At 43.7% G+C, this 9,080-nt stretch overlaps 1 protein-coding gene across 3 annotated transcripts in view; it reads right to left on the reverse strand.

Moving 5' to 3' along the window:
- PLAGL1 (PLAG1 like zinc finger 1) overlaps positions 1-590 on the reverse strand; it is a 111,762-nt gene extending 111,172 nt beyond the window's left edge. For 2 of the 3 annotated variants that reach the window (XM_058735531.1, XM_058735534.1), the window contains exon 1: positions 452-590. The gene's annotated coding sequence lies outside the window, so the exon portion shown is untranslated. The remainder of the gene's footprint in view (positions 1-451) is intronic. The other variant, XM_058735533.1, reaches the window with a different exon arrangement.
- Positions 591-9,080: the final 8,490 nt, after the last annotated feature.

The following is a 9,080-nucleotide window of genomic DNA, read 5'->3' on the forward strand; positions in this document are numbered from 1 at the left end:
ATTACCCTGCGGTAAACGCAGACCTCCCCGCACCCTCCGCTCTGCGCACACGGAGCCTAGAGAAGGCAAAACACGCCCCCCCCACCCCCCCGCCCGGGGACCGCGGGGCGGGCGGTAGGTGGCAGCTCCTCCGCTCCCTCGTCACCGTCACCCGCCCCGCCCCGCGCAGTAGCGAGCTGCGGCCGACCCCAGAGAAAGGGGAAGCGCGCCCCGAACCGCACGGAGCCGACCCGCCGGCGGCCAGCGCGCCCCTCAGCGCGCGGGAGCCGCCGGGCCTGGGGTCCTCGAATCCCGCGACGGCCCCGCCTCGCCCCGCCCCGCCGGCCTCCGGCACCTGCAGCCCCGCGGCCGCCGGGCCCGCGCGCCCACCTGCGCGCCGGCGCCCCCCCAACCCCCGCCCGCGCGCACCCCGGCTCCCCGCCGCCGCCTCCCGGCCTGCCGAGCGCCTCACCTTCCAGTCCTCCCAACACGCCGCCAAGTTTCTCCTCCTCGGAAAGTTCTGGGGCCCGATCCCGCGGCCCGGCGCGGGCACCGAGGGGAAGCGGGCCGCCTGGACGGCCGCCGGGCGAGCAACGCGGCTCCGACTCGGCGGCGCGGAAAAGGAGAAGGGGAAGGGGAGGAAGGGGCGGGGAGCCTCCGCGGGGTGATCCCCTCCGACCCCAGCCTGCCCGCGTTGGCCGCTCGCAGGGACTTGGGCGCCGACTTTCCGGCCCGCCGTTGGCGACACTGGTGCTCTCCCGGCTGTCCTCACCTCCAGTGGCTAAGAGCTTGGGCTCTGGGGTCAGGCCGTTGTCGGTGTTGCCCCACTAACAAGAGTGTGATCTTGGGCAGTTTCCTTTACCCCTCTTTGCAAAATGAGGAAAACAATACAGTACCCATCCAGGGCGAAGCCAGATTTTGTGAGGCCTGAAACTTAAAAAAATGGCCGGGGGGGGGGGGTGGGGGGGCTCCTTCAAGGGAAGACTTAAAATTAGGCTCAGGGCTTTGAAAGGGATGAGGACAAGTGACAAGGCCTGAAGCTTCACTAGCTTTACATGTCAAATGCCTTCTTGGAAGAATAAAATTAAGTGAACCACGTGCAAACTCACAATGGGGCCTGGTGCACTCGACAGGTGTTGTTGATAGGGATGATTTCCTCGTAGCCGGTCAGGTGGACCTGGGAGGGGAAGAAATAACACTGCCAATTATGTGCCAGGTGTCTTAAATACATATTGGGCTTAATTTGTGCACAAACGTTATGCCAGTTTTACAGTTCAAAAACCTAAGGCCCAGAGAAGTCCTGTAACTTGCTCGTGGTTACACGGAACCCAATTCTGACACGTTGCAAATACCTGGTTTTTCCGCAGTTTTATCTCACAAATACTAATATGTAAATATCCTCTATAACTTTTTGTTTGAGCAAGAAAAGAAAGAAGAAGAAATTCCCCCGTGAGAGAACAAAGGGTTTCAGAAATACCTGTATTTCTGAATTTTCACTGCAAAATTTCCCCAGTTCAATACAACAGCAAATGGATTGCCCTTGAAATCACACCCCGCGCATGTGAAGTACCCTGTTGCAAAATCAATAAATGGCTTTGCTTAAATGTGTTCAGGTTACACATTTGCTTGCTCTGCTGGCACTATGTGTTTACTTTTTCTATCGATTATTAATACTAGTGCAATTCAGATTGATGCGTTTATAATCTGTCTGCAAGGGGTTTATAAACTAAGACAAACAATAACATAATGAACTCTCCGTGTGTAAGTCACTTTGCGTACCTTTCTCACTGGAGCTCCACTGTCTTTGCTACAGATACGGTTACCCTCCACGTACTGACAAAAACTCAGAAGCGTATTGCCTCCAAGCTCACACAGACACCCAGAATTTGAACTTAGTTTGGCCTCAGTCCTAAACCGTGGCTCTTTTTTCTACACCTTGGTAAAGGAGAAGAAACTAGCAAAACTACATGAATTTATGTCATTTATGTCCTGCAAAGTGAGGGAAAGGAAGATATCAAATGCTAGTCGTTCTTTTCTTAAAAACTCTCTATAGCAGAAAACTAAAACATAAAGCTTAGACAATTTGTTTTCTAGAGTGAGGAAGAGTGACTAGTATAGTATCAGGCACATAACGGACAGCAAATTTGTTGAATGAACTAATTCATAAAATAATTAGTGAAATGGTACTTGGTGATGCTTCTTAAGTCACAACCTTTCAATAGATGTGATTCTTGCAAAGAGGTATCCCCCCACCCCCACCTCTGTGTTTTTCTCACTGTGTCTACTTTTGGGTCACTATTTAAAAAAAATTTTTTTTTTTAATGTTTACTTATTTTTGAGTGGCGGGAAGGGCAGAGAGAGAATGACAGAGACAGAATCCGAAGCAGGCTCCGGGCTCTGAGCTGTCAGCATAGAGCCTGATGCGGGGCTGGAACTCAGGAACCGTGAGATCATGACCTGACCCATGCTTAACTGACTGAGTCACCGAGGTGCCCCAGCTTTTGGGTCACTATTAACCAGTAAAATGGGCAAGTTAAAGAGGGAGCAAGAGGAAGAAGGAAAGAACGAAGAAAAATAAAAGGACGATAGGCAAGAGAGGAGAGAGAATGAGGAGGGACGTCCTTTCTTCTGCCTGCTCCTCAGAGGGAAAAGATCATTTATCTGTAAGAAATATGAGAAAAAAATCAAAAGTATGTTAAATCCTAAATTATTAAATTGAAGCTATAGTTTTATTTTTATTGTATTAGTGTAAAAACAGCAATATTTTGTTAAGACGGAAAACAAAACCTGCATCGAAGCAATCTGTGCATTCCTCCCTGCCCCCCATGTTAGTTCTGCAGTGGCTTTGGATGAGGTGGGGGATGGGAGTCACACGTTTAGATAAAGAAGGTAAGTTCACTACCTCTCCCTCAGGCAGGGAAGCGTTCATACAGGAAATGAACTTTCAAAGACTTTCAAAAACAAACTCAATAAAGGAAGTGAGAGAGGATGGCATATATACAACTTTCAAGGAATAGGTGATTTTTCAGAAATTCCAAGGAGGGGATGAAATGGCGACTCTAAGAAAGGGAATTACAGCTCGTTAGCCCATGCTGGTAAGTACTTGGAAGTAGAGGAGGTGAGACCATCTGATCTAAATATGGCAGGCTGGAGAATAGAAACTAAGGGAAAGGACTCTGGGTGCTTTCTTAAATAATCTGCAGAAGATATGAGGCTCTTGAGCTTGAAGGTTTAAAAAAAACCCTTTTTTTTAAAACATTTATTTATTTTTGAGAGAGAGAGAGAGAGAGACAGAGTGTGAGTGGGAGAGGGGCAGAGAGAGAGGGAGACACAGAATCGGAAGCAGGCTCCAGGCTCCATCCAGGATCCAAGCTGTCAGCACGGAGCCCAATGCCGGTGGGGGGTGGGGGGGGGTGTTGAACCCAAAAACCATGAGATCATGACCTGAGCTGAAGTCGGATGCTTAACCAACTGAGCCACCCAGGCGGCCCTTGAGCCCGAAGTTTAAAGCAAAATTTAAAGAAATAGGTGAAGGGGATCAAAAGGTGAAACAACAGCAACAAAACAAAGAACCAGAATAATCTGTTGAATGAATGAATATGTTGGCTTCACTGCAATTGGAATCATCTCATATAAAACCAGAAAAGAATATTGACTTTTCTCATTCAACTTGTACTCAATAAATATTATTTAGTATTTTAACCTAGAATACAACTCTTGAATACATAAATTTAAGCATATTGAGACAAAATGATAACTTTCATTCTACATTTTTTCTGTTGAGTACAAGATTAGCTCTGATGGTCAGCAATTGAAGTATCTAATTGTTTTTCAATTACCTTCTCTGTTTTTACTAGATTAACAGCAAATCACTTGCTTATTGTATAGTTCTCTAACAAAGTCAAAAATAAATGTATTACTAAAAAGTATAAATACATACGTATGTATATACATACAGTGATTAAGAGGGATACTTGCCTCTACTCACTGATTTCAAGAATGAGGTTCATAACATATTATACTCTGAAGTATTATAACTTTTTTATTGCATTTAAACTGTACAATAACCCTATTAAAATTACACCGAAACATAAAATGTGAAAAAAAAATGGTGGAAATTTCTGGAAAAGATGACAAATCCACTACTTATTTAAGGAGGTCATCAAGAGGATGTAACCTCCAGCTGACCTGAGAGCTAGCCCCAGGCAAATGGAGGCTCCTATCCCTACCGGCCCCATTCCTGTCCTTGGAATGTCTGCTTTGCCCACTGTTCCCACAATAAGAGCCATTTTCAAGGACACAGCCTTGAAAGAGTAAGGTGTTGTTGAGACCATCTGGACTGTGTACCTGACTGAACCCAGTTAAAGCCTCCATATGAATTTTTAAGATTCTGGTAGGCTGGTGTGGAGGTATACTCATCTTGTGTCCACCCAAGACAAGCCTTGTAAGGAAGTTCCCTTGCTTTTTAAAGCTGCTACCTACAAATCTGGAGTGGTCTGCCTCTTTTTTTGGTTTCTCCTTGCCCTCCATATGCAGAGGCCAGTTTGTGAACTAACACTACTGTGAGAAGTAAGGTGATTCACTTTCAGAAACACCAAATAAAAGCTGTGCTGTCTAGTTAACAATAGGTTTACAACCTATTGGAAATATGTATGAAACCCTCCTCCCCTCCCCCCGCAGTGGAGTCCCAAACCCTTAGACACTTTACTTCCTGATTCTTCTTCCCCTCTCCATTTTGCGGGCTTATTTTTCAGGGGCTTTGCAATGAGCATGCGACCAAGAACTGAAGTATCTGCATCACTTTAAGGAATGCACATTTGTTCCAATCAGACTACTTTCTGGTAATCAATTCCTCAGCCAAGTCCTCAGCCAATGAAGAAGCAGGGGAGGGACTTCACACTAGGAGATAAATTGCCTGCTGTAACTGCCTCAAGTATGCCTGTCCTTCAGATACCTGCTCTTGCAAGAACGTTGATTAAAGCCTCACTTCAAAGTGCTCCGAGTCTCTGAATCCCTCCTTTGATTGAGGCAGTGGGCTTATTTCTTACAACTACCATAGCTGGAATTTTAACAGGATCTTTCTAAATTATTGTCAGATTAAGCAGACAAAAATAGCAAGGATATAGGAGGTTTGAAAAACATAATTAACGGGCTTGATCTGCTAGACAGACATTTTAAAAAATAGTAAATTAAACAAATCTATTCCCTATACCCAGATTGAGAGAATAGCTCTCTTTAGTTATATACCTTGTTAGGACAACCCTCATCTCCTCATCAAATTTCACTGGCATATCCAGCAGTCATCAACCTGCAAATACAGTATCTTAGTTGTGTACAGTTGGCATGGTTGTGCACTCTACATTATACCCAGCCCCCCCCCCCCCCCGCCAACCACCTTTCATACACCCACTCTGGGACATCAACTGCTGAGAGATGACACTAGCTACTGAGTGATGGGTGGCACTATCCCCTTCTTACCAAGAGGTCAGTCTTTTGGGGAAGACTGAGTTGTGCTGGGGGCTTGTGGCCCCAGTGCCAGTTAGGCTATACTGAATGATAGTGTTCTTAACCTCTGCCTCCCCACAGATGGCATCTGGAAGGAGGCTGGGGGGTCAAGTTCCAGTGCCTGAGACCTACTCCACCCAATGAGGGGATGGGTAGTTCTGGCAGACAACCGCTCTTCAGTAGTGACATCTTCAACTCCTGTCCCCTTTTCTGTTGCAAATACACAACCTAGTATGACCCTGGAAGCCTAGTTTAATCTCCCTAGGTGTCTGGAGTAGGGGGAACCTGGCACCAGCAACCTATCTATCTCCCTTCTTGGCATTGCGGGGTGGGGGTGGGGAGACCATAGCTCTCACTTGGCTCCTAGGCTGCTCAGGCTTGAAGGAGCCAGGGCTGAACCGAAATCATGAGGAATTTTATAATCATTCCTTTGTTATAGTAATGAGAGCCATTTGTAACATTTATGGTTTTTCTTTCCTTATACATTTGCCTTTTGAATACTTTTCCAGGAACTCATTAGTTACCAATATAAGGGACTGTCTTAGCAAATACATTACTGCAAGGGTATAGATTTCTCTTCTCACACAACAGTCTCCTATTATGCCTCTGCCTGTCTTCCTTCCTTTTTTTTTTTTTTTTTTTTTTAATTTATGACCTTTAATCCCTAGAACCCCTTCCTATTTTCTCAGTCCATTACCTCCATTCTGACTTCCCTTATCTCCCTACCCAGTGTGGTCAGTTGTTTTTGTGTGTTGTGTTTAAAAATTTTTCTTGGTGCACGTTTCCTTACCACCATGAGACTCTTCATTCCCTAGACCTCCCTCCATTCCAAGTCAGGAAACTTGCCCCATCTACTTTCACCCTATCTACTTTCATTGTTACTTTCCCAAATTATTACATGTTACTATAACATCAGAGGAGTATGCAGATTGTATCCGCCGTGAATTCATACAATCTGAGAAGGGTGTTTAGCACTTTTTAGCATCCTTTTCTTCCTCTTTCCATTACATGCTCTTCCTCAATGCTAAGCCTTTTCCATCCAAGACCTCAGTTGATGCCCTTTCTCATTCTCAATGGGATTGAGATAGGGTTGCCTTCAAGTAGAAAAGTACTTCCCCCTGGAGCTTCCACAGATATCTTTGCATCTTTCCATTCTTTATCTTTCTTCTTTCTGAGAAACAATTCCTCCTTGCAAAAGCTACTCTCTGTGCCTTACACCTGAAACCCTCAACTTCAAAAAATTGTCACTTTTTACTTGCATTTTCAAAGTCCTCCACTTTGTTGGCCCTTGGGTCTCTGCCTTTAAGCTGAGGCCTCAATTACTCATTATATAACAATTATTAATATTAATATAAAGTTTACCAACATCTATGCTGTTCCTTTAAACGATTGACCTGTAGTCTATGTTCCCTCATCATCAAACTTTGTCAATGAGTATCTATTCTCATTGCTTCAGATTCTAGCCCTTACCCACTGCAGAACTCCTTAGAACACCTGCACCCACTTCGTGCCCCCAGAATCTGAGCTACCCAACCAATCTACTTTGCCTTCTTCCTTAGAAATCAATATAGTCACATCCACTGGGCTCAGTCATAGCATCCTACACTTCTCTGAACCATTTATCTTCCTCCTTCATACTTTTTTCCCCAAAGCTTTTTTTTTTTTTCCTAAGAAATTTGGAGGATTTTTTTATTGGCTACATGACAACTACAGGATGGTACCCTTATTTAGAGGTCTTAGTTCCTTTGGTAATCCATCAGGTTGTACATTTCAAAAAAAAGCCAGACTCCTGGGCAACCCATGCCATACATCAATAACCCAAAATGGTTTTGGCAGATTTTCTATACCCATATAATATATACTCTTTCAATATTCCCTATCTACAGACTTTCTGGGGAGAGGGAGGAAGAATTGTAAATAACCCCGAGGAGATAGCTGTCTTCTCTTATTCTCCTTCTCTTTTACATTTATGTTCCTTTTTTTTTTTTTTTAAGAGACAGCATGAGTGGGGGAGGGGCAAAGAGAGAGGATCCCAAGCAGGCTCCACACTGACAGTGCAGAGCCCAATGTGGGGCTCTATCTCACGAACTGTGATATCATGACCTCAGCCAAGATCAAGAGTCAGACGCTTAATTGACTGAGCCACCCAAGCACCCCTCCACTTATGTTGTGAATAAGCTTACTATAAACCATTTGTAGGCACGCAAACTCCAAATCTCTAGCCCTGAAAGATCCTGAGTCACGTTCCTCTGGGATCCACCAGTCCTTCTAACTCAACATTCCAACCTGAACTCAGTATCATATCACTTTAAGTAGTGTCTTATTTCAATTTTTGTAATTTTAACAGCACTGACATTCTCCTACACACCCATATTTGAAACCTCAATGCATTTTGATTCTTCTCTGCTCCTTCTCTCCCATTTCATACTTTCTAAATTCTATCAAAAGTGCCCTTAGAATAGGCTTGGCATATATAGCCCTATGATACCTATCTTACTTTGTCTTGAATTACAGTATGTGACAATGATAAGAGAAAAACCTGTAAAAAGAAATTTAAATGGTATTATTTAGATACTTAATATCAATGATGTCCACTCTGTAAAAAAGTTATTTATGGCAAGTACAAGATGTAAAACTCAACTTCTGTTAAAATTGAATTTTAATAGGCTAAAATAATATGCAGTTGTAATATTTTTACCTACTAGAAAAAAATTAGTAACATTTTCAAACTATATATCCATCATCTTACAAGGTGAGTTAATGGCATTATGTGTTATGGACTGAATTATGTTCACTCAAAACTCATATGTGGAAGCCCTAACCCTCAAAGTGACCGTATTTGGAAATAGGGTCTTGAAAGAGGTAAAGTAAAATGAAGTCATCAGGGTGGGGTTCTATTCCAACATGACTGGTATCTTATTAAGAAAAGAAAGACACCAGAGGTGCACAGGCACAGAAAAAAGGCCACATGGGGACACAGGAAGAGGGTACCATCTGTAAGCCAGGAAGAAATCCTCACCAGAAACCAACCCTGTTGACCCCTTGATCTTGGATCTCCAGCCTCCAGAACAGTGAGAAAATAAATTTCTATTGTTTAAGCCGCCCAATCTGTGCTTTTTTTTTTTCATTATGGCAGCTCTAGCAGACTAATACATTGTGAAAATTTTAAACATACGAAGAAGAGAAGATGGTAAAATGAGCCCCCTCTCCAAACCATTGCTGAGCCCAGGCATATCACATATTTTTTCTTTTATTTCGTCTGCTGACGTGTTTAAAGCAAACCCCAGACATCCCTTACTTCATCCCTTCTTCCTTCACTATGCACTTCTGACACAATATCGATGCCATTATCACACTAACACAATTAACAGTAACTCGGAATTGTATAAAACCGAGGTCATACTCAAACCCTCAAGTGTCTCAAAAATGTGTTTTCACACATTCTTGTATTGGGTGTGTTTCTTGTATTTTGTTTTGTTTTACTCAAGATCTGTACAGCCCCACCCATTGCATTTAATTATTATGTCTCCGAAGTTCTATTTAATCTTTTTACTTTCCATGTCATTGACTTGTGGAAGAAAGGATGTCCATAATGT

The sequence above is a fragment of the Neofelis nebulosa genome, chromosome 6 (assembly GCF_028018385.1).
Source record: "Neofelis nebulosa isolate mNeoNeb1 chromosome 6, mNeoNeb1.pri, whole genome shotgun sequence".
NCBI classification, from domain to species: domain Eukaryota; kingdom Metazoa; phylum Chordata; class Mammalia; order Carnivora; family Felidae; genus Neofelis; species Neofelis nebulosa.